The sequence below is a fragment of the Saccostrea echinata genome, unplaced genomic scaffold, assembly GCF_033153115.1.
Source record: "Saccostrea echinata isolate AGI-Se365-2 ecotype Australia unplaced genomic scaffold, CSIRO_AGI_Sech_v1 ptg000028l, whole genome shotgun sequence".
Lineage (NCBI taxonomy): Eukaryota > Metazoa > Mollusca > Bivalvia > Ostreida > Ostreidae > Saccostrea > Saccostrea echinata.
The window spans coordinates 4,359,349-4,386,976 of NW_026889777.1; the positions used below are offsets into that span (position 1 = coordinate 4,359,349).

General features: G+C 33.5%; 1 long non-coding RNA gene across 2 annotated transcripts; it reads right to left on the minus strand.

Moving 5' to 3' along the window:
- Nucleotides 1-6,320: 6,320 nt before the first annotated feature.
- Nucleotides 6,321-27,302, minus strand: LOC133193641 (uncharacterized). Of its 2 annotated transcripts, none has more exons than XR_009721962.1 (5): nucleotides 27,288-27,302; nucleotides 19,813-19,968; nucleotides 8,034-8,161; nucleotides 7,824-7,927; nucleotides 6,321-7,149 (listed from the first exon to the last, which is right to left on the minus strand). It is a non-coding gene; the product is annotated as an uncharacterized LOC133193641 (long non-coding RNA). The 2 variants fall into 2 exon arrangements; XR_009721963.1 differs by lacking the exon at nucleotides 27,288-27,302 and adding an exon at nucleotides 24,938-24,977.
- Nucleotides 27,303-27,628: the final 326 nt, after the last annotated feature.

Below are 27,628 nucleotides of genomic sequence, written 5' to 3' on the forward strand. Positions count from 1 at the left end.
ATATATAAAGTGAATGGCATGCAATTTTAAATTTAAACAAGTTGAAGACCTAATTTCTGAACAAAAACTGGAACTAACTATTTAAGAGAAGAAGGTAAGATTGTGCTATGAATCACGCCGTGGTTGGAAAGGCCTAACGTTGTTTAGGGTTAAAAGATATGACAATTACTTAGCGATGTCTCAGGCTAATATAATTTCCTTGTTCGTTAACTCATCAACTTAGCACATTATAAATGTAATGACATGAGTTCCATGCTAAGTACCTCCCCCCCCCCAAAAAAAAAAAAAACCTATACACCTCCTCCCGCCATAGCAACCACACAAACGCCTTGTACAAAAGTTGTTTTATACAAAGTAAACCAAAACAAAGTAGAAAATTTTTCAAAACATTGATATAAATCTTTTTTCAAGGGATCTGGCAATTAACATCCGTTATCTAGAACATCGTGTTTAAAACAGTATCTCGATTGTTCAGCGCCTTCCCTTCTTGGCGTGGCCAACTTTCAGTTTCAGTAAGTACGATCTAAATTTGAAACAGAGGAAGAATGAACATTTGTGTTCAGCTAGCACGAGTTTGATGTTTGATTATTTGTCAAGGACGCCGGGATTACATGACTATATATTTGTACAATTATACATCTGCCCTCTATACATGTACCTACATGTAGCTAAAAATTTCTGTTTGGACAGGACCTACATTAAAACTATTGTTTCTCCCCATACTGTCTTCCATGGTTTCTTTTTCTGTCTGTCACAAAATATTTTCAGTATCCTAGATGTTGTAATCTTTAACTTCCAGCAGGCCCGTAGGAAGCAATTTCAGTTGGGGGGTGGGAGCACAACCAAACATTTTCAGTTTGGGGGACACTACCAAAATTCAAAAATTCCTTGACAAGCAAAAAAAAAAAGGGTCATCAAATGTTATTATTGAGGGGATGCAAGCATATAGTAGCTACGGTTTCTATAGTATTCTATATATCGGCAATATTATCCCCCCCCCCCCCCCCGCGGTTCCTATGGCCATGTCCAGTGGCGTAGTTAGGCAAAAATAATGTATACATGCCACTGACAACGTCAATGAATTCAGACTTTATAACTTAAAGTCTTTGTCTATTATATAAAGATGATAGTGTATGCCCTTTATTCAAAATCAACTCTGAAATGTGAAGGACACTAGGCATTTTGATGTTAAAAACGTATTACATCACAGTCATGATCGTGAGGTCAAGATCATACAGAAAAACCAGTGGTATAGTGGAAACACATGAAAAAATAGACGTGATTTTGGTCGAAATTCATCATCTAATTATGGTCGTTTGTCCTCGCTTCCTCAGCTCCTGACATACGCGAAGAGACTTCTTGCACCAGGCACAATTTATATTATTTTGTTTTGTTTTAAAGGCAACCTTTAATTCAGTTTATTTATAAATCTGATTGACGTTTTAAAAACATTATTATGCTATCACTGCAAAAAGTTCTTGAAGTGGCTTTCCTGCCTAGAAAGCTACGCTGCGCATCAAATGCAGCGCTTATTTATTATTTTAGACGTATATACATATATAGACACATATGGTTTTCTAAAGTCCACAAAGTTGAAATAATTATACAAAATTACTCACAGCATAATAAACTACACCAGTACGTTTCCAATTCATTATACACAATAGATAACATGTACTAGTATTATTTTAGTTCGTGTTAATACTCACTGAGTGCTAAAACATAAAGTGGACCTAAAAATTCGAAACAACTTATCTAAGGCTTTGTTTAAGTCTCTTAATTATATGAATAATAATGTAATAGAGTCCTTCTCAATAACATACATGTTAATTCATTTTTTTTAATTATAAAGGAATTGTCTTACAAAAATGTAGGAAGCATGGTCATTCAATATTGATTGTTAAAAACATGCAAGTTAGTCAGCATAATACACTGTATGTCATAAAATTATTGTTTCTCAACTATTGGCAAGATGCAAATCGGTAATTTTGACATTTTAAAATTCAATTTTAATAACTTTGAGTTTTATCATGACAATAATATCAAAAATTCAAATTTCACAGCCTGGTCTTGGATTTTGGCAATTTCAAAATTGGCAAGATGCAAATTTTTAAGAGTTGTCTGACTTTTGATATGTTGCGTATTTGATTATAAGAATTGTAAGTTTAAAAAGAACAAAAGTCATTTGTTACTTTTAAATACCTTGAAGGAAATGCTAATTGAATTTTGAGTAAAATAAATCAAATGTGATCTTTACCATTGGACTTGACTATTTTACGTGACTTTGCACTGAAGTGCTAAAAATGTGGGTGCAGGGTTCGAATTCGACAATAACATTTTTAGGCCTTTAGTCCGGCCGGACTAGTGCTTCTTTACTTTTACTAGTCTGCACGCGATTTTATGAGTCCGCCAAAAAAAAAAAAAAAAAAAAAAAAAAAAAAAAAAAAAAAAAAAAAAAAAAAAAAATATATATATATATATATATATAATCCTGATTTCTGGGTTAGGGGACCAATGCCATGAAATCTGGCTTAAGTAGACAAAATTTATCTTTTTCCCCTATGCTTTGAAATAAAAACCAAATGCATTTTTGTTGGTACTTGGGCTTATTAATTACCATTTTAACGCTAAATTTTACAGAAAACTTGTAGGTAAAAATATACAAAAAAATTGGTCTCCCTAATATTTTGTAACCCTTTCACGTGAGTTAAGGTGACCAGTGTATATTTTCGTAAGTACTAAATCTGGCTTAGGTGGACATTTTTTTTTCTTACAGTTGTAAGGTTATAGTGAACTAAAATTTAACAGAGAATAGTTAAATGATTCAATTTAAGAATAATATACCGTGGCAGCACAAAATACTTGAAATCTTTCAAGGCACGATAAACAGGAACGCCAGTTACAATATGTACAGCTTCTTGCTGAAGTTTATCAGGCCTTTCAGAGCAGCTGCGGAGATGCTGTTCCATGCTTCTAATGCATATTCCAAAAGTGGTATCGGTCTTACATGTATAAACGTAATACTAGAATACATTTAAGCTAAGAAATCACGATACGTAACCCTTTTAATTTACGAAAAACTGCAATTTCTTTGGAAGCCTTTTGTATAATACTGTCAGTGTGGTTTTTCCACTCCCCAGGGTTTGAGAATGTAAGTCTAAGATGATAGTGACCAAGAGAAGGATCGATTTGCTGATTATTCAACACTAAGTGCAATTATATATTTTATCTTCATTGCTGAAAAATATTAATAATTTCAGCTTGGTAATTGGGATTAAATTTCACAAGTCGTTTTTAGCCATTCTTCATTTATAAGTCGTGATTGCTCAGCCTTTCTAAGTTCTGCACGTTTTGAAAGGTGTTTGACACGAACATGCATCATATGACAATATCCTAGAGGTACCCAATAGACCACCTGGTAGGTCTTGTATATCAAGTAAGAAAAGTTGAAGTCCAAGAATAGAGCCCTGGGGAACTCCAGCTTCCGTCCTTCTCACTAAATATTCTGAAAATTTATTTTCGATCTGTTGCGATTGATTGAAAAGATAATTAGTCAACAAGGTACCAGGGTAAGAACTTCACCCGCAAATCTATGCTGTCTCTTGTTCTTTTAAACAAACCGTATTGAATGTCTTGCTGTTATCACAAAATGCAAAACAAGTTAATTCGAATTCTTTATTGTTTAACACAAACCATTTATTATGATAAATTTCTTTTAACTGGGTGACTGTTTAATGATTTCTTAAAAACCCACATAGGCGCGTAGCTGCCTATACGCAAATATGCAAGTGCATACACATAATTGTAAAAAATAAACAAATAAATATAATAGATGAATAAATAAATAAAATCTATGGGAGAGAGAGAGAGAGTTATTCGAAGAAAAAATCTCAGTACCATCCAACAAATATTCGGATTTCGAATTATTTTGTGTCATACTGCTGAAGAGCGCTTTGAATTTTATATAATCATGACTATATAATAAAATTTGAAGTCCTTTATTAAATCATTGCCAAATTTAAATAAAGCATTCATGAACTTGTATTCGTTCTTTGATACATTGATAATTTTTGATATTTTTTAAAGATCTTTGAGAAATAAAATTTCAGACACATCCTTGAATGTCATGATCTACTACATGTAGTATATGATTTAAAATACGATATTTTTTGTTAATAATTAACATTAAGTATACAAGTTGTTGAACGATAGAAAAGAGTATGATACCAAATATCGATTAGATATTTAGCCTAAACTACATGTACACTAAGTTTCCGTAGAAGTATTAACTTTGCGTTAAAACAATAAATATTATGTCTTCTATTTCTAAACAAAAGATAAATGACATAATTTTTACTTTGCAAGAAAATGAATGATATACATGTATTTGGTAAAACTCAGAAACTTCTGGGCCCTCACCAGCAGGCATGTAGTATGGGGGGGGGGGGGGAGGAGGAGGGTTCCCTGCCTATTCTTTTCCAAACCTAACTTTTGACTATTGTAAATATTCAATGAAAGGGTGGTTGCCCCCATCCACTTTTTGTTGTAGCATAGTTAAACCATGCTAATTTGATAATATTTTTAATATAGTTTTTTGTGAAAACTGGAAATTAACCCCCACCCCACCCCCGTCGTCCTCTTCGTATACTTCACTTTTATTTGGCTATGCACCTGCCATAATGTAGTTTGTATAACAATTTACAAAGTATTTGAACATTATATTCTTTCAAAGATTTTTCCTATGCAGCATAATAAGGATACCGGTATGTAATTAACTTGATGAATTTGTTTTAAAGACAGAAATTACATGAGTATGTTTCCAAACACTAGGGAATTGTCCGATACGCAAAAATGTTTCAAATAAATTTTTTAGCAAAACTGCAATTTTATTTCTAGTTTTTAAAAACAAAATATGGCTGAATATGTCGAGAAAAGGCTTTTAGGGATCTAAAATTTTAACGTCAATAGTTTGATACACACAAATAACTTTTTAAAATCGTGGAGCGATGACCTGGAGATAGCAAATGTATAGAAAAACGTGTGTAAATAAAATTTTGTAACAAATTCAAGGTAAATTTTAGTAAAACAACACACAATATCTGGAAAAAAAATTCCCTTTCCTATATCCAAAGAACCCAATTCAACAGTACGTGCTGAATCTAATTCAAAAGCGCTATTGGTCTTTATAATTTTGAAATGTATAATATATAATAATGGGTATTTTTAGAGGTACACAATTATTTGACAATTGCAAATAGTAGTTTCACATGCGCTAGTTTACTTATGGGCCCCCCAATAAGTAAACTAAGTTAAAAATGGCCTAGCGGTTCCTGAGAAGTCGAATGTGAAAAGTTTACAGACAAGTGGATAGTCAGATGGGCAGACACTGGACAACAGGTGATCATAAAAGCTCACTTGAGCTTTCAGCTCATGTGAGATAAAAATCATTTAAGCTCACTTAAACTCATAAATTTTTTTTAAAAAGAAAAATGCCACTGTCATCACAAAATTTGGGGCACAAATTTTGATTTTACTCTACAACTTTGCAATTTTTAATGTCAACTTCAGACCATATGGTCAGCTGTATAATGTACATCTATATAATTACAAAATTCTCTTGGTCCTTTCCAACATACATCTATCTATATTACTTGACAAACCATTTGAAATTTGCATTCACATGTTGATTAAAATAGACTATTAGATGTCTCTAGCAGGCCCGTAGAATGCGGGGGGTGGGGGTTATAGTATTTTGCTATAGTAAGTTTCCCTTTAGATGCTGGATGCTCCCCCCCCCCCCCACTTTTTGATGTTGTAAGGTCCAGCACTGGCAAATTCCAGGATTTGGACAGTAAATCACCTTTTCTTTTTGCTTGTCAGATAATTTCGGGAAGTCCCCCCCCCCCCCACTTTTGGTCAGTTTGGTTTTTTTTTCTTTTGAAACTGTTGCTACGAGCCTGCTCTAGATAACTCACGAAAACAAAGAGTCAAATAATAGTTTTTAACCTTTATTCATTTGATCTAAAATTGACAGGTTAACGAAATAATAATATAGTACATGTACCAAAACTGAAAAAAAAAAAATTCTTGTCTTTTGCCACCACAGTATTTTTAAGGTCATATGCAATGTACATGCACTTTACAGTGAACCTTCCAACTGATAATTTTCAGAGAAAATATAATTGAAAATCATGATACCATTAGGTGTTCTTTGACAAAAAAATCAGCACACATTACATGTATCAGGAGTTTTGAAAAAATATCAAATGATGAAAACCCTTGCATTTTTTAAAAGAAAAATCCCCCCCCCCCAAAAAAAAATGTTTTATGTGGTATTTTCTTCAAAACTTGATTCAGATAAGGTGTGCAAGCATTACCAGGTATCATAAAATTGCACAAAGATCTTTCAATTACTGGATTTCTTAAATTATAGAGAGAATAAGAAAATATAGTTCAAACTATACTGTGCATATCCTTAAGCCATATCATGTTAAAGACATGAAAGTCAAACACAAACTTCAGCAAACAGGAAGTCTGTGAGCCAATGCTCACTAGTAATACCCCCGCTCTGATGTGAATATACACTCTCATGAATCCCACAATATGGCATGCCTAGTCAAAGAGAGTGTCAAAATTTCAAGCATCTTTGATGAGTAGTTGCTGAGAAAACTGTGACAAAAAATTGTTACAGACAGACACACAAGGGTAAATGAGAATACCCCCCTACTTCAGAGTGGGGGTATAATCATAACAACTGTCGCTTACTACTGCAAATGATCAATAAAAGATCTCTCATTACAAATTTTACCTGTTATTAATCTACAAAAATTTTCTTGATTAATATCTTTTAAAAAATAATTTTTATATAATTTCACATCTACATCCCTACTGATAAAAAAGCTTCCAGACATTGAAAGTTGCTATTCAAATTCATAATAAAGTTGTTGAATAAAATCCACATATTCCTGGTACTTGACAACAGATAGCTTGAAATGGACAAAGTCTTTTTCACATCCTCTGTTTCTCAAATGCTTTTCCAAATTAAATAAATAACTTTTACTTTATAATATTTACAGAGTACTGTGACTGAATGTCTTGAATTTAAACACTCTTTTTGAAGTGTATCTCTCAAAGGTTGGCAGCCTTGATCTGTAAAAAAAAAAAAGAAAAGAAAAATCTCTATTAATCTCTAAAACTTAGAACAATCATAATTGAAAAATTTACTTTGCTATAAAATAATTACAAAATAACTTACGCACATGTATAAAAAACAAATCTCCCTAAATGAAACATTTCTTAACCAACATAAAATCTTAAATGAATGGAATCTTTGATAATGATGTTCAACACACTCAGTTGTCAAAGCTGAATTAAGCATCTAAGTTAAAAAAAAAAATCAAGGCTTAAATAGGACATGCAGGATCATATGATCCTGTCCACAAGTTTCGATGAACTAAAGTAGATGTTAACATTCAGTTGAAGTTACCCCAACATATGTACGTATTTATTTAAATCAAGAACACAGTCAATGTCAGCTATTTAACAGAGAGAAATAAAATTGTTTATCTAGATGCACCCCCTTTCTTCTCTTATGTAGATTTTCCTTATATACATGTATATGCATACAAGTTATTAATCCTAAATCACTTTTTGACCCGAGAACAGCTGCAAGATAATTTTCAATAGGTTGCTTCCCCTTATGTGCATGTGCTGCTTTTCATGAAGTTTTCTTTAGTTAAATTTCTCAAGATTTTTCTGATTAATTTTTTGGTTAACAAATAGTACTGTGTCATACAAAACTCAGAACTCCTCTCATATTTTACCTTATCTTCCTTTTGTTAACAAAATCCACTTTTCCAACATCTCTCTCTGCAGTGAGTCTATCATTAAGTCATTAACTTGTCTTGTCTCCAATACAAAAGTTTTCCTACACAACAGGTATATAAAAAAAATAACAACCTTCATACATGTAAGTTGATATGAAAATATTAAATGTACATACATTGTAATTTAATGAAAAAAATAATTCTAACCTGGACAACTTTTAGCTTGGTTGGCATTGTTATCATCTCTGTTGGCATAATGTAATCTGAACTTTCTAATTTACCCTTCTATCAGGTGGCTATAGTTGCTCGACACATACCAATTTTTTATCCATTTCCTGAAAAAAATGAAATTCTAATTTACTATGTGTATTAAAATGTTATTCCTTTTAAAAAGAAACTTACACTAGTGATTCAGGGGACCTAGGTTCAAATCCTGGTTTGGTCCATCCCATATTTATTTGGTGCCATTGATCACCCCTCGACTTGCAGGTAAAAGGCTTGCCAGGGGTAAAAAGAACTTGAGTTGTGTCTTCAAGGGCAAATACAATTTAAGGAGGGAGGAATTTGGCGATCAGACAGGCTTGATCCCCATTGCCAGATCACTCAGTTAATAAACATGCTAAAGCACCTGATTAGTGATACAGAGGGCTGGGTTCAAATCCTGTTCTTGCTTATGCAGCATTTTCCTGTTACACACCTAATGTCAATGGCAGAGAAATTCAACTTTCCTGTCATCAATAGACAAATATTTTGGTGACTAATTGTCTGAGTTCAGCTATATGGTACATGTTAAATTAAACTTTTTACCTCAAAGGCTAAGAACATACAAATTACAGTTTTCTTAGAGACAGTATACTACGCAATCTGGATACATTTCCTTTGTCTGACATGGAAAAAAACTCCCATATTCATGACAGGTTTTCTTAATTTTTCACTGAAAATAACAGCTTAAAATATGATTTTTTTAAATCTTGTTTACCTAAAAGTTATGCCCCAATACACCTTATTTGACCAAGTTATAGTCATTAAAGGAATCTATTTCTCAAATTAAAGAAATTGTAGGCTCCTTTCATTTACTAATTCTTGACCTTAAGAAAAAACTGCAACAAATATGTTTCAAAAATTGACAGAAAAAGCGATGTCGGCCATCCGTATGGAACAGCGTCCAATCATAAAATTATGTATTATCTAAAATATGGTTGAAACGATGTCAGAGACAAACTAATTATTCATTGACAAACATCTAAAAATTATTAGAATATATTTAGGTCATTGATTTGAAATTGGTATATATGATTTTTCAAAGGAGAGTACAATTTGAAAGACAGTACAAAAAGTGGAAAACTACTGTTACTGTTATTTGATGAAAATAAAATTATGACATGATTATATAATAGTGTTGTAATTTGCATGCACTATGCCTAAATAGTAGTCAGGGTTTGACACATGGTGCACAAGCCGGAGGCGAGTGCACTATGTGTCAAACCCTGACTACTATTTAGGCATAGTGCATGCAAAGTACAACACTATAATTGTTATTATTATGCTGACTGCTGTATAAAAACGACAACATTTTCTCCATTTCCAATGTTTCATCACTTCTTACATTCATGTTAGTACACCCCTATTATGATGTCACATTGTGCTACATGTACATCATCTTTTTTCTTTAATTTTGAATGATCCATGTACAGATACATGTAGTTTCAGAGAATTTTAGTTGAGTGAAGGGGAAAAAATTGCAAGAAACTATTTTAGAAAATTAATTTGTTTATTTTTTTTCTTTAAGTGTAAAATATTTGAAACTAAGTTTATATATATTATAATACAGTGCTTTAGACAATGTTGTCTGTGGCGTAATCGGTAGCGAGTCAGACTGATGATGTCGGGGTCGTGAGTTCGATCCATGGTGTGGGAGCTGTTGGATTTTTTTCAGAAAAAGAAGCCACACACTAGCTATTTCGGCATAGTATGTTTACGATATATAATTCCTTAGAACACTATGCGAAAATAGTTGGGTATTGATTATATAGAGACAAACTGACAGGAAGCATAATAATGTGTAATAAATAAAACGCAACATCGGATTGGGCTCTGCAGCTATATACAGGAAGTGTGCATACTGATGATACTCTTAAATTATCGTTTATTGAATTTTAAAAATTTACTCCATTATGGTCTATATGTAAATATCACACACACACTAGCAGTGCATGTGGCTAAATCAAGAAAAAATTGTATGTGCACCACAAATACTTGATAATCATAGGTAATAAGAGATAACAGAGCTCACCTCAACGAATGTTGTCTTTAAGTTAGGCAAAGTCCCACACTAAACTAATAATCTAGTAGTCTGCATCCCTACATGTAACATTTATGCAATTTTAGTCTAATAGGGCTTGCAGTTACTTGGGAATGGACTTACCTAAAAAATTTAAACTAGTCACTCATCCAGAAAATGTAAGTCAAATCCACCATCTGAAGCAAGTTTGAGAGTGTTTATCCCATGATGCATCATCATGCAAGTTTGGTCCAGATTGCCCTTATAATTTCTTGGTAATGGACCTGTTAAAAATCTTTAAACCTGGTCACTTATCTGGAAAATGTAGGTCAGATCCAACATCTGAAGCAAGTCCAGTAATGTGCATCCTTAGATGTATCATCCATGCAAGTTTGGTTAACACCAGGTTTATAGTTACTATGAAATGAAATCTGCTCCAAAAACTTTATCCTGGTCACTCATCCGGAAGGAAAATGTAGGTCATATTCAGCATCTGAAGGAAGTCAGGTATAGTGTGCATCCTAAGATGTATCATTTGTACAAGTTTGTTCAACCTAGGGCTTATAGTTACTTGGAAATGAAACCTGCTTAATAAAAAACTTTAATCTGGTCACTCATCTGGAAAATGTAGGTCAGATCCAGCAATTGAAGCAAGTCCGGTAGTGTGCATCCTTATATGTATTATCCATGCAAGTCTGGTCAATATAGGGCTTATAGTTACTTGGAAATGCTCCTTTTAGCTGAATTTGCAGCATCTGAAATCTTGACTGGTATAATGAAACATACTAGAAGCATCCTTCATGCATCTCTGATTAATATAGGGCATAGAAGTACAGCTGACCTTCTGTTTTTTGAACACGGATATATCTCAAATACCATGGATATGTCGAAGTTATATTTTGAAGTCCCATCTGCTTATTCCTTAAGTATTTTACCCTGAATATCTTAAATCCTTGGTTATCTCAAAGTATTTTCTTTGTCCCTTTGAGTTCGAGATAACGAGGTTTGACTGTACTTGAAAAGAAATCTGCTCCAAAAACTTTAACCTGGGATGCGGACGCCTGCACCGACGGTATTACATAAGCTCCCCAACTTCGTTGAGGTGAGCTAAAAATTCAAAATCCATATTCTTGACGTTATCATGAAACTAACTTAATGTCATACTGGGCTGTGCAGCTTGTATATACAATCTATTCACACCTATAATTTTTGTGAAATAGTGTATATTGTTTAATTTTTATATATTTACTAAATCATGGTCTATATTAAAATTATGTTGTAAACATTTGGCAGAGTGGTCAATATCAAGAAAACTATGGCATTTGTCTGAGAACTTTCTGGACAACTTTCATACAAGTACTCCTTTAACTCAAAAATCTTTATTAAGGTCATGAAATACCCAATTTTCATCTAGAATGTCACAATGATCTGCAAAACTCAAAAGGAAAAAAATTGGTGGTACAATTTGGTGAATGAAAATGTATCAAACAAAAATCTAGCATAAAACCCATTATTAAGGTGACCAGAGATATATATATGATCCTTGAAATTTAAAATCTTTATTAAGGTGACCAGGTATTCAGGGTTGTCCATAAGAACTGAAATAGAAAGAGGACATTTTAAAAGTGGAAGGCTGTCTTGGATTCCTCTGCTAGTGAGGGTTGAGGGGGCAATGCAAGAATAACTGGGGGATTATGTCATTACAGGCGGCGAATTTACCTGGCCCCTGAATCTTGAGAACAACCTTGGGTATTCTGCATTTAAGCAACATGATTCCTCACTATTCCTTAACATTGAAGAATAAAACATCCTTAAAAATCAAAAATCTAGCTTACATGCATTAACCCATCATTAAGGGGACCAGAGATATATGCATGATTCTTGAACTTTAAAATCTTTATTAAGGTGACCAGGTATTCAGGTTTGTCCATAAGAACTGAAATAGAAAGGGGACATTTCAAAAATGGAAGGGTGTCTTGGATTCCTCCTCTAGTGGGGTTTGAGGAAGCAATGCCAGAATGACAGGGGGATTAAGTAATTACAGATGGGGAATTTCCCTGGCCCCCACATCTTGAGCACAACCTTGGATATTCTATATTTAAGCATGTAAAACATTAATCAATTACATTTAAGCAATGATTCCTCACTTTTTCTTAAAACTGATGAATAAACTAATCCTATAAATCAAAAATCTAGCTTACATGCATGAAACTATCATTAAAGCTGACATGAATTCTTAAAAGCGCAACATTTGCATCAATGTATGACTTGTTTCATACCAACTAGCCGTATTCTGCCATATTTCTTTCAGATACCTTGTCTTATTGTAACAATATATACCCCAATGCCCTCGTTACACTTGAGTGAGTTTTTGGTTTGGCTATCTACGCGTGCACATCTCCGACAGTAAAGTATCTGGGAACACATGAATTGATGAAAACATTTCAAAACCACAGCAGATATAAAAACAGTCATAAAGATATTTATAAGTATCGTTTTGAATAATATAAATGCAAGTTTGGAAGAAAAAAACATAGTTGTGCATGTTTTTTAAAAGCATGCCAATATACAGATATATAGCATAATTAATTGGAATAATTCACAGTAAAAATTGTACAAACAATTTGCAATTATCTATTGTAAGAATGGAACAAACAACCAGCATATCTGATATGCATGTCCATATGCAAATATAATGGTGCATACCGAGAGAACGCGTCGAACGCTGTAAACTTATTCATACCTGGAAAATAGACCACTGTACCCGTTCGAAGATGTGCACATGCCGAGTGATTTACATCTTGTATTTCATTGAAATATGCATCGCAGAAAAGTAATAAACTCTATAAATACTCAACAGTAAAGACGTTGTCATGTCATCATACAGCCTAGCACTCAAATACACTTAGTCCGTGCTGATCAGATTTTGGTCAGCTAGGGAAAATATCAAAAGTGAGAAGGGGAATTAGTATTTACGCGACTGGATAAAAAATAAGAAATCATTAAAAAAAAGTCTGATTGCTGTTCATGAAGTGAAACTGAAAATTGTCTAGATCTAATAAACATACAAACATTCTTTGTGTGTTATATATTGCATTACAGGCTTCATATATAATTTTTTAATTATGAAACAAGTCCTACATTGATGCAAATGTTGCGCTTTTAAGAATTCATGTCAGCTTTAATGATAGCTTCATGCATGTAAGCCAGATTTTCGCAATTATCTAAAAACTAAACTGAGTAGTTTGGTGTGAGAAAATTATTTAGAATACAACATCAAAGCATCTAACCAAAACACAAATTAACAAATATACACACACGTGGGGGGGGGGGGGGGGAGATACTCCCTTTTTTGAGAGTGTTTTTCAGACACGTAGCATTGTTTTTGAAAGGGGACAGCCGGAAGAAATAATTGACACTTTACTGAAAAATCTTTGACAAGCTAAAAAAATGCTCTGGAAAAATGGGAGGGGGCATCCCCAATCCCCGCGTTCTACAGGCCTGTCTTTAATGGTTAATTTTGTAAGGATTTTTTTTTTAAAGAATGGCTGGTTCTCCCCACTCTCATCCAACGATACTGTATTGAATACTCAAATATTTTTCTTCTGAAAATGATAGTATGAATGGAATCTGTCCTCCCCCTTACTACGGATTTTTTTCAATCCCTTTTTTCCTTTTTCATTTTTTCCCCCAAGTATTTCGGCATTTTTCTGAACCCCTCCAAATTTTTAAGTGCCGAAAGTTTTGTTTTTGTTTTTGTTTTTTTGGCTTATCAATCATTTTACTGCCCCCTGCTCCCCATCGCATATACACATTTTGAGAAACAGTGCTACGTGCCTGTTTTAAATGTATGTATAGGAAGCCCATTCAGTTTGAAAATTTTCCCTAGGTAGTATAAAATTTGATACCTATATAATTTCTTGTATTTTAAGAGAATCTGTAAGGATTACTTGAAACCCTACCCGCAAGATTGTGGATAAATACTTTTTTGCATTTTCATACAAGTATACACACACACATTCTCTCTCTCTCTCTCCCTCTCGTGTAAGCATACATGAGTGGTTTCAAGAATCTCCTCACTTTACATTTGGGTACACGGTTAGAACTATTTCAATTACCAATGTTACTTTCATATATACTAGGGATGTCAATTTTATTCGAACAGCTTAGTCGATTAGTTGGAGGCTTTAGTCGAATGATAGTCGAATATTCGTTGAAATTTAAATTAATTTTTCATGTCATTTTCACTATTTGTCTTCTATAGACTAGTTGTACAATATTTAACCTACGCTATCACCATTATACAACGAATTTCTGATTTGTAAACATTTACGTAGTACATTAAATACTATACATCTACATTTATCCAATGCATTTGATTTCAAAATTAATATAATTTTTACTGCACATTTTATCTAAATGCAGGATATCAAATGCTTGCATTTGTCCTTTCTTGTCATAACGAGACTACATGTACCCGTTAATTGAAGCCATTTCTACGTGTCGTGTCAGTGACCTTTGACTGGTAAACAATTAAAGCGTCCTCTTATAAAAACAGAGAGAACTTTTAATTATGAGATTTTGTGCAAATTATCAATACAATCTTAACAAGAGACCCAGGGGCCACATCGCTCACCTGAGCACTATGGCTAGGAAAAAGCAGAAATCAATTCAGTCTTAAAAGGTTGAAAAGTTTAAATATAAAAGTGGTTTGGGGGGGGGGGGGGGGAGAATTGAACAAATTTGAATGTACATTACCTGAGGATGCTTCCAATTAAATATGACCAATCATGGCTTTGCTGTTCTTGAGTAGAAGATTTTTACAGATTTTTCCTATGTATTCCTATGTAAAACTTTGATAACCCATTGTGGCCCCACCCTACCCCCAGGGGTCATGATTTGAACAAAATTGAACCAATATCACCTGAGGATGCTTCCAAATAAATATGACCAATCAAAAGTTTGCTGTTCTCGATAAGAAGATTTTTGAAGATTTTTCCTATATACTCCTATGTAAAACTTTGATCGTCCATTGTGGCCCAACCCTATCCCCGGGGGTCATGATTTGAACACTACCTGATGATGCTCCATTGTAAATATGACCAATCATAGCTTTGCTGTTCTTGAGAAGAAGATTTTTGAAGATTTTCCTATATATTCCTACGTAAAACTTTGATCGTCCATTGTGGCCCCACCCTACCCCCAGGGGTCATGATTTGAACAAACTTGAATTTACACCACCTGATTATGCTTCCAAATAAATATGACCAATCAAAAGTTGGCTGTTCTCGAGAAGAAGATTTTTGAATATTTTTCCTATATACTCCTATTTAAAACTTTGATCATCCATTGTGGCCCCACCCAACCCCCGGGGGTCATGATTTGAACAAATTTGAATCTACACCACCTACAGATGCTTCCATATAAATATTACTAATCATAGCTTTGCTGTTTTTGAGAAGAAGATTTTTGAAGATTTTCCCTATATACTTTTATGTTAATTAAAACTTTAATCTTCCATTGTGGCCCCACCCTACCCCGGGGTCATGATTTGAACAAACTTGAACCAATATCACCTGAGGATGCTTCCATATAAATATGACCAATCATAGCTTTGCTGTTCTTGAGAAGAAGATTTTTGAAGATTTTTCCTATATACACCTAATAGATGTTAAACTTTGATCGTCCATTGTGACCCCACCCTACCCCTGGGGGTCATGATTTGAACAAACTTGAATCTACACCCCCTGAGGATGCTTCCATATAAATATTACCAATCACTGCTTTGCTGTTCTTGAGAAGAAGATTTTTGAAGATTTTTCCTATATACTTTTATGTTAATTAAAACTTTAATCTTCCATTGTGGCCCCACCCTACCCCGGGGTCATGATTTGAACAAACTTGAACCAATATCACCTGAGGATGCTTCCATATAAATATGACCAATCATAGCTTTGCTGTTCTTGAGAAGAAGATTTTTGAAGATTTTTCCTATATACACCTAATAGATGTTAAACTTTGATCGTCCATTGTGACCCCACCCTACCCCTGGGGGTCATGATTTGAACAAACTTGAATCTACACCCCCTGAGGATGCTTCCATATAAATATGACCAATCATAGCTTTGCTGTTCTTGAGAAGAAGATTTTTGAAGATTTTTCCTCTATATCCCTATGTAAAACTTTGATCGTCCATTGTGTCCCCACCCTACCCCCGGGGGTCATGATTTGAACAAATTTGAGTCTACACTACCTGACAATAATTCCACATGAGTTTCATCTTTCCTGGCCCATTGGTTCTTGAGAAGAAGATTTTTCAATAATGCCATTAATTTTTTGCTATTTCGTAATTATCTCCCCTTGGAGGGGGGCGTGGCCCTTCATTTGAACAAACTTGAATCCCCTTCACCCAATGATACTTTGTGCTAAGTTTGATTGAAATTGGCCCAGTAGATCTAGAGAAGAAGATGAAAATGTGAAAAGTTTACGACAACGCCAACGACGACGACAGACAACGGACAAATTTCGATCAGAAAAGCTCACTTGAGCCTTCGGCTCAGGTGAGCTAAAAAGACTGCATGATATTAATATCCATTTAATTACACTCATAACTGTCCCCCAGTTTACATGTATTTACAATTTTGTAACAGCTGTTTAATATTCTTTATGAATAGTTGCATCACGTCAGATCTTATGGAATTGCAGGTTGAAGCTTTATAATTTGAGTCTACAAAACCAAACAATTCTTGAACGTCCTCTCCATTTACAACAATCAGTGGTAAACAATCCTTGATAATCATGTTTGTGATAGAAACATTTTTATTTCCGGCTCTGACATCCCTAATATATACTAATAGTGTAATACATGTTCTTACTCAACTTCAATTTAAACCAAAACATGTACTGTAGATTATTTTATATACACATAATTATGTCTGTTCTTGTCGGTAATTGTATCAATCATGCTTGTAATTTGTGATGCCTGAAAGGGCCCCGATTTGAAAATAATCTATGTACAGAAACAAATTGTTCAGTGTTGCTTAAATTTACGATATATTAGTTTTAGTTTTATATCTAAAACAGTTGAAGCCAGTTCATTGTACGTATTTAAATACATTTGATCAAGGAAAATCCGACTTTTTTCCGACGTTTGTTTAAAATATATTGAAGAATGTATTATACATATTCCACCCCCACCCCCTCCTTTTATTTTCTTTAAAAGATGTAAGATCCGTAACAAGAATGTATGTTTATGTATTAAATTTGATGTAATGAAGCCACATTCATGAACTATTAATACATATATCGAAACAGTTATTTTGATTTCTGAAACGTTTTATTTGCGTGACTATTTTGTGTAATCAGGCAAAATACCAGTGTCACTTTCACCTTTGATATTTTCCCTGACCAAAAATACTGATCAACAGGGACCACATGAGTTTAAGTGCTAGTGACTATGTGTTTACCGTTGAGTTACAAATGGATTTATTTCTTCCGTGATGCATATTTCATTAAAAAGGAAGTTATTCTCTCGACATGTGCACATCCCTGTACCAATAGCAGTATTTCAGGTAGATTTTAAAGCATTCGATGCGTTTTCTCGGCATGCATGCATGTACATCTGAATATGTTATACTTGAATGCATAAGTTGCATAGTATGTGCATATACCGTGTAGCAGGCATAATGCTCAATAGTACAGTGTTATTTGAAAAATGAGGTAGCATGTGGTAGCCTTTTCTTGTTTATTGTTCAAATATATGTGTGAATCAAACATGCACGTGCTATTTTGGTTTTAATGCATTGCATCTAAATTATTCAAAATTTAAATACTTCTTTATGGTTTTCAGTAAAATTCCTAGTTTTTCAGATTTATGGTATGTTCCAAAACTGCTTTATCAGAGATGTGTACAGGTCTACATGTTTTTATGTCAGTTCATGGCGTGTTCCAAGACTTTGCTATCAGAGATGTGTACATGTCGACAGCCAGGCTAGAAAATCACTCAAGTGTAACAAAGGCATCAGGGTCATCAGGGTTTATATAGCCGGTAAAATAAGAGAGCGAATCTGAAAGAAATATGGCGGAAAAAGGGAGTACGAGAATGAAATAAGTTTTACCAGGATGAAAATATCGCATATTTAAGAGTTCATGTCAGCTTTAAGGGGACCAGAGATATATGTATGATCCTTGAAATTTAAAATAATTATTGAGGTGACCAGGTATTCAGGGTTATTCATAAGAAATGAAATAGAAATGGGACATTTTAAAAGTAGAAGGGTGTCTTTGATTCCTCTAGCTATGCTAAAGGGGGCTGAGGGGGGAATGCCAGAATAACAGGGGGATTATGTCATTACAGGTATGAAAATTCTCAGATATTATAAAGTTAAGCAACACATTTCCTTACTACAGGCAACTCCAAATGGCTCAAACTTCGATCTTTCGACGTTCTTGATTGCTTGAAATATTAGCCTTGGGTCTAGTAGCCCTTTTCACAAAAAAACTTAAGTTTTTGCGTAAGATTTTAACTTAAGAATTTCTTAGGACAAGAACACATTCGTAGCAGATTGAAGTTAAGATTTTATTTACGACAGACTTCATCCCTAGCAACGACTTCAATATGCTTTATAATCCTTAAATAAGTGGGTGAAAATAAAAATAAAACTTAGTTTTTAACATTTGTCAGCATAACAAACATTATTGACAACAAATATCGAATGCAATCGTTTGTGAAGCAAGGAAGTTTAAAATCTATGTCACAATCAAAAGTCTGACGTAAAAGAAGGTCATAAGTGAAACTTACATCGTAAATATTTTGTAGTGTAATTCACTTAAATTTTTGACAATGATTGTGAAAAAAATATAAAATATTATTGCAAGTTGCTTTACAAAGTTCAATTTAACATGTATTTTGGTTTTTGCGGTTATATTTTTACAATAAAATCATTTTTAAAATACTTAAGAGAGGGTTGGGGCTCTCGTAAAGTTATGACAGATTTTGCACTTACGATTTTCTTAAGAATTTTTGTAAAAACGATTTTTATCATAAGTTTTCACTTAAGATAAAAATATGTTGTAAGATTTTTTGTGAAAAGATCCACAGATATTTTCACTATATAACTTAGCAAATTTTCTCTTGATCTCTTAACTCTCAATCTCTCAAAACCCTCAAAGTCAAAATGCAGACCCGCTGTGCATAATCTATTGTATTTTACCATTGATACCTCAAAGTGGATATGTGTACAGCGTTACATAATTAACAACTTTACCTTCACCTTTAGAATATATTTCTTTACAGTGTAACTAAAAAATCTTTAAGGTGACCAGATTCTGAAATTATATATCATTCTTTCTACATGCAGTAAAACACGCTTATAGCTAACACACTTATAATGAATTGACTCTTAGAGCAAAGTGATTTTTATTCCCTGTGACTTTAAAATATATTGTAAACTTAATGGATATATAAACGAATTACACTTTTAATGAAGCAAAATTTTCCATCCCTGGCACTTTGTTATAAGCATGTTTTACTGTAATTCTTACAAAATTTTGTGATAAAATATCAGGAAAAAGATGACTTTTGGTCAAAAACTCACCTGAATGGAATTGCATGCATAATTTTATTTTAAATTTCTTCAAAACTAAATATTCTAATGGTTAAATTTCATCAAACAAACAGCCCTAGGAATCAACACTTTAAATTACCTCAATTAAACACCAAATCCTCCTTCCATTCTCATAGTTGTACAACACTTCTTCATGTAAGTCCTTTCTTGTTAGCATGTATATGAAACTGTTTTCTTTTACCAAAACTTTTAATTCGATCCACTGATTGGTTTGTTTCATTTTCATTGTTGACATCTGTAGGGAAATAAAAGCTTCATAATTACAGGTATTTTAATCAAACTCAAAAGTACTTCTCTTAACAGATTATTAATCACTCTAAAATCTAAATGTTTTCCTTAACATGTGAATAAGTCATAACAAACACATTTTTAAAATATAAATATACATTTTTTTTTAATCTGTAACCTACTGTAGTAGAAAAGGAATGTATAAAGAAAATAAAAGGTTGGAATCGAACTAAGGACACCTGTTTCACTAGTCAAATGTTCTAACCACTGAACTATCAAGGCTGATTCATATAGTCTAAACTACTATTTTGTTCACTCCCTCAACAGTCTTTCATCTCAAGGACACGTAACAAGTTCACCTATCTGGAATTAATCACAAGCCCCCACCCCCACCCCCCCATCACACCTTTGTTTGAATTAAAGGAAGCTTTAAACACTGCTCACTGAAGAGTTCTACATTTAGTATAGGTATCTCTCAATACCTCAAAGTATGCAGGACTGCAATCATGTGTTGTGGGTTTGTGTTCAGTAAAGTGTGCAGAGTTATGCCTAGGTCACATTTAAGCTGATGGTCAGGCAAATCAAATTTTTGTCGTATCGTCAGCTTAAAAACATGATCAGCCGACAGTAGTATCGAGCGACGTGGAGCAGTCACATTAATTCCTAAGAACACTGGTAATTTTCAAAATTTAGATAATTCTAAGTTGGCCAATAGTCGCCCAATCATCGTTCACTAAGCCACAGTTTGATTTTTACCATCAGCCAACATTTACAAAACCCAATTCCAATAATGTTGACCCATCGACGACTTTAAGAACTGTCTACCAATGTTCGGATGATGATTGAAGGTTGGTCGACAGACTATTGTACGACTGCTTCAATTGAAGGAATCGACCACCGATGCAGAGAAAATTATAACATGGCCCAACAGACACAAAATTGGTAGGCTGACAAAAAAAGAGGTCAAATTCGGGCAAGACAATGGCAGATGAACAGCTGACTGTTGCCTGAAGAAGGTATTTTTGCCTCAAAAACTGTCACCCGTTGGTCTTTCTTGGAAATGTGACTGGGGTTTTTGAAAACATGTAAACATTAAAACATAGACACTTCGAGGTATTGAGAGTAAATAACAACAGATTATGCATATCAAGACTGCATTTTGACTTGGAGGGATCATGGATTTCTGAATCAAGAGACTGAGAGTTCAAGAGATCAAACGTAAATTTGCTTAGTTATATAAGTAAAAATATCTTTGTAGTCACCTTTTCATCACCTGAAAGATTGGAATTTCCCTGTTAATTAACTACCATTTTGCTTTCTTCTTTGTTTTGTTCAAAATTCATTTAATTTTCCCTTTTTTCTCACCATTTTTGCAATGAGGTCAGTCATATTTGTTAAAGGATTTTGTGTCTAATACAAGGAGTAACATAACCACAATTCAGATCATAATAGAATTTGGCATACATATTACAATTAAGGAGGCTGGGGGGTCAACAAATTCAGGGTTAGAAACTCCTTAAAACTACAACTTGCAAATAATTGCGAGTACCAAGAAAGTGAACTCGCAATTTTATAAGACTACTCGAAATTTTCATATAAAGTTAAATTCATATAAATTAAATACATGTAACTTAAGGAAAAAGTAACTACTGTACAATACACAAAACACAACTACAGTGTGACTTTTATTTAAATTACTGATTTAAATCAAAGGCATTGTGTTCTGTCATATTATATAATTTTGCTACAATTTCAATGCAAAAAAAATCAACTCGCAAGTTTTTGCGAATTACTTAATTTTTAACTCGCAATTGGGGAATTCTAACTCGCGTTTTGCGAGTTGTATATAGTGAATTTCGAACCCTGAAATTAACCACAAATTAACCACCAGATTTAACTTAATTTTTTAGATATGGTATCTTAAGCTGTGAACTATCATTTGGCAAAGAAAAATTTCAAAAATTTTAGTTTTAAAATTTGATCATTTTCTATATCTTCATATGGAGCTCTTCTTCTAATGGAGATCAATATAGTCTAAAAATGGCCACAACCCCCCAGCCTCTTTAAATCTTCACATTTTGCTGCATGTTTATGACATCATGGTATGAAAATGAAGTCAATATGTTGATGACTTGTGTCAAAACCAGAAGTCTCTGATGAGACTGTAGCTCTGCTGGTTTGTACTTTAACAATTTTTTTTTTAAATAAATAATTTTTAATTAGACAATTTCAATATTATTGTGTGTGTTAATTAATTTCACATGTTATAATGAATATTGGACCATAATCTGTCGTTGTAAGCTGGCAACAAAGAGAAAAGTATAAATTCGAAATGCAAGTCATGTACACAAAACGAAAGTAGGGTCCTGAATAAGTCCCGTGCATCTCGTTATATCCAGAGTCCACTGTACTGGGTTTCTGGTCTTTGTTATGAACTAAATTTTTGTTTTGTAATACAGAGGAATATGAATAGCAAGTTTAGTTATTACAGATCCAACCATATTTTCATTAATTTTGGGGATAAACATGATAAATGACTATTTGGAAAATTAACACATTCAATTGGGAAGAAAGGTACCTCTTTTGAATTAGGAATGGGGCCCTTGAATGGCCCTAATTATAGACAATCGAGAGCCCTAAGGCATCCAGGTGTGGTTCCCCGACAGCTTGGCGAAACGAATTGAATAACTATCCGACTTCCCCCCCCCCCCCTTGGGATCCCTAATTGTAAATGTTATATGCAAAGCCAGCTGTTATAATACTGCTAATTTCTTTTCCAAAACTGGTTGTTTTACCATTACCATGCCTCAAAGAAAAATCCCAAAAATTTCAGGAGTGAGAAAAATAAAAATTCTTTCCGATGGTCATGAACATACACCTGCCTACCAATACATAGCTATAAACATGTGGTAAGCACTTTTTATGGCTGTATTGTATTACCGAACATTTTCTAATGTAGTAGGTTATCATTACAGAAAAAGTTAAAACCTGCAGTTTTTAACACACTGAAATTGGATTCCACGTAAAAATACTAATTACAGTTTGTGTACACAATGTGGCATGATTATCTTGCGCAGAAAGACGATGGGATTAGTTAGTTACGCTTCATTGCAAATGATACCTGTGAAATTGATTTCAAATCAATGACATTGTTACATAACTTAGCTAATAAAAAAGAAATATCACCTCTTTACTTGACTACTGACAACATATTTATTAACTATTTGGCACATTATCAGGTCTGGACGATTTCCAAAAATGGAAGTCAAGAACGATAACTGAAAGTTGCCATAAGTATACATCATATACACGTAAATATTTTTCTGCCCAATCAAAACACAGCATTTTTACACATCCCAAAACATATTTCAAAGGGGTTAAAGTTAAAACTGAATATGTATCCAATATTCCACCATCTGCGCTCACCCAACGGTGATACATGTACTGTTAACATACAGGGGTTTTTCTAGGTCTTTAAATCAAGAGCCTGGGCTTTTCTATTTGGAAAAAATAGCAAAATTTGGTTGTAATTAGCAGCAGGGACCTATATATTGTTAGTATATAGGTCCCTGTTAGCAGATTAGAGAAAATATCATATTTAACACTTTTTTTCCTAAATGAATTCGAGTTTTTCTTCATTTGCAAGGTATTAATTGATTTATTTTACATTCAGTTAATCAGTTTATGGAGCATGCCTTTTAAATTTTTTTTAGCATCATTCCTGTTACATGTATACATGTTACTGAGTTCGACGGACATTATTCTAACCATACTTGTTTGTTTCGATTGTCTTGTGTGCAGGGGTGTGCAATTACCATCGCCCGACGCCCGGGGCTACCAATTTTAGAGATCGGGCTATCATAAATCTTTACCCAACCTCTGTTGATTTTTCGATGAAATCCTGGCTTACGATTGGTTGAAGTCTGTCACGTGAAGGGGGTGTATTACTTATACCTAGTCGCTTGAAAATCAATACATGGTCAATACGGAGTTATCGTTCTTTTGTAACGTTCGAACAACTCGAGTTCACGTGATTTGCCGAGTGTCTGTTGACAATGTTACAGTTAACTAATGTAAGTAACAAAGATGGAACCTTTTTCTCGGTTTACTGAAAGTCTTCAAAACTGTCAGTATGTTATTACAGCACGAAACACTCACAAAACAACATTATGTCACACAACGTGACATCATAATAGGCATTGTATGAGTGATGAAACATATATATAGTGAGAAAAACAATTTTACAAACCACAGACAATGCATAGATATTTTATCGGTGGGGTAAATTCGTTACATAGTTTTGTAGTGACAGGGTACAGGATGATACCTGGTTAGTAAATTTCATACCTGGCTCGGCTTCGCCTCGCCAGGTATAAAATTTACTAACCAGGTATCATCCCGTACCCTGTCACTAAAAAACTATGTAACTAATAATACTGCGTTAGCCCGTTGGGCTAGTAAACACTGGTAAATCTAAAACGAAAGTATACATATATTTAAGGCGACTGAATTGATGTACGAATTAACCTTGTTGTAAAATCATAATCTTTAATTCGTTTTAACCTATATGTTTTGTGTGTTGCTATCGCCAGTCGTTTCAGTGACATAATAATTATAGCAGGGACCTAGTATATAGGTCCCTGATTATCATAGTCGATAAAAATAGGGAGAAAAAAGCGCAAACCATTATTTGTTTTATTTATTTCAACTTAAATGTTTTTTTTTCACCTTTTTGTTATACTTATACATGTATTGTTTTCGGTAGTTAATGGGCTAGTGACTGGCAACCTCGGGCTAGTAACTTTGTTACTGCCACTAGCCCGACGGGCTAGTAACTAATTTTTGTTATTGCACACCCCTGCTGTGTGAGTTCTTACGTCCACTGTTCTTGGCAACTTAGCCCATCTTCCAGTTTCTGACCACTCCATATTGACTTCGGTACAAATTATGAGAGCAATGAATTCCTAATAACTTACCTTTTTTTTTTGGTTCTCTCCAAATCTTTGCATTTACTTAGGCGCCATATTGAGAACATTAAGAATTTCGAACCCGATCTAAATTCAACGGATTTCTCTAAAATCCATATCTTCTAAGTATTTTTTAATAAAATTTTAAGCTCCTTCAAATTTTCATTAATCATATAAATCACATTTTTCCCATTATTTTGAGTACAACTGGAAGTACATGTTTCTCATTTATTCTCATTTATTCCTTGTAAATAAAATTTCACATCAAATATTTATCTTTGTTTTACTTTGTGATGCTGGAATTCAGTTCAACCTGACTATCCCAAGAGCAGACTATTATCCCCTCTTAGGGTAGCAGTACAGTAGAATAGAGGGCCGTAGGAACAGAGAAGTGGTAATGGTGGGGAATGTTGGACACAAGCCCCCCCCCCCCTCCTCCCCTGAAGAAACACTCAAAAATATCATTTTTGAAACAGAGTAGATCATAATTCATTTGTTTAAAGTAACACTGCTAGACTTTCTTTATTTTATATGTGAAAAATGACTTCAAGGATGCACCAGAACCCACCAAAATGTATATTCATTTATTAATGATTTTAATTTAAGGATTGCACAGGATTGAGTCCTGGAAAAATCTTGTGGGTGGCATATGCCCCCCCCCCCCCCCAAAAGGTATAAGTAACACAGGCACTTGATTCGATAAAAAAAAAATTAACCCATAGTATAATAATATTGCGTTATTACTATATTATGTGTTAAAAAAATTATTACTGAAACAAGTGCCTGTGATAAGTAAGTAAGTAAGTAGTAATTAAAAATACTAATAAAAGTACTTCATAACACACTAATTGGTACAGTGTGCCCCAAAGAGGCATATAAGTAAGAAAAAGTACAAGTAAACCCAATTTTATTAATACACCAATTAGCAGAGTTATCATACATGTAAGTACATGTATCATACAACAAAAATATGTATGTATACTTATCTTGAAGCTTTTTTGACATTTAAATCTTCTATTTAAAATTTTATTGATTTTTCTTTTTTTAAATTGGGTAGTTGTGGTACACTACCCCCGTTTTATATCCTTTTTCTTTTGCTAATAAATACATTTTATCATTTCATATAAAGACTTCAAAATTATCTTTGGTAGACCCAGGATTTTTTAAAGGGGGGTTCAACAGGCTAATAATGGGGTCTGAGCCAGTGAGGGCCACCTTGTGGCCCCAGTGGGTAAAGGACAAAAGCCCCTTTAAGCTCCCAGGATTTGGGTCCTTTTTAAATCAGTTTTGTGAGTTGTGTTATGTATATTTTATGTATAATAAAAGCAATATTTAACCAAAAAAAAAATGATTATTTCACCTTTACTAAATTTTGGCACACATGAGGGGGAAGGGGTATATAGAAACTGTTTTAAGAATAGTTTTTTACGGTAATAGAAATTTCATATTCATCCAGGATTTTATATTTAAAATACGAATAATAGATTTACCTCCTAAAATTATGTTTCTGGGGAAATTTTATTTTAATGCTTTATAGGCAGTGAAAAGGAATTATACACTTAAAGACCTTGAAGACTCAGATTCATATTTGAATTGTTATTAATATAGTTATGATATATGCTGATAAAACAGATTATGACATAATATTAAAAAATAATATTTATACCTAAAAATTATCAAATGTAGTACCTTAGAAAATTACATGAATTAATAGCCATTGCAAATTATTGTTACTACAAAGTAACATATCTTTACTTAAAATATCTAAAATTATAGACAGAAACTGTTTACATCATTGAAAACTGCAGAATAGAGTAAAAACCTCTGCAATACCTTAAATTCTTGAACATGTAATTGTAGAAGTAGTCTTTGACAATATATGACATTGTAAGTCTTGTTCAAATCTTAAACCAAATTTTACTCATTGTTCAAAACTAAAGAGTGTCATAAAAGGAAGTGGTTTTTGTTGCATTAATTTTTGTAGAATCGTTTGTTATTGTATCTCAAAACACAAATCTCAGATTCTCGTACACAAGAACACCCCCCCCCCCCCCCCGCGCTTACTATCAGCTTCTTTAAATAATGCGTCAATCATATCCATGTTTCGAACGTCAAACCATGAGCATCCACAAACTTAATAATTAATTAAAATAAATATTTGATGATTTTTAAAAAGATGTATCATTATGAATGAAAAGAAATTAAAAATGTGTATTCAGAATTTCCTCGACGTTCGCTGTTAGTCAATATTGACGCTATGCAAGCGCGTCGTATAAAAAAGGGGAAAATAATATACAAAAGACGTATAAAACATAAAAAAACAGCTGCAAATGATAGTAAGTAACAGATTTATACTTACGAAAAAGGATCCAAAGCACTTCGAGGCGTCTGCCATCGTCTTCTTTTCTGGTTCTCCAGGTCGACCGGAAACCAGGCAACTTATTGCCAGACAAACATGAGTCATTTGTAGACCATGAATTTTCGAAATTTTAAATACTGAACTCACGAATGAATGAAGGGTAAGAAAATATAGGAAATGATTAAACTAAATGGGATATTAATTAAAACTATTCATATATAGCGGATTTTGATTAATATTACACATTTTCTCTGGGCGACTTAATAGATATATATATTCCTATGAAAATATATGCCGGGTTATAAATAATTTAATTATTTCTCGCTATGCGAATAAAAAAT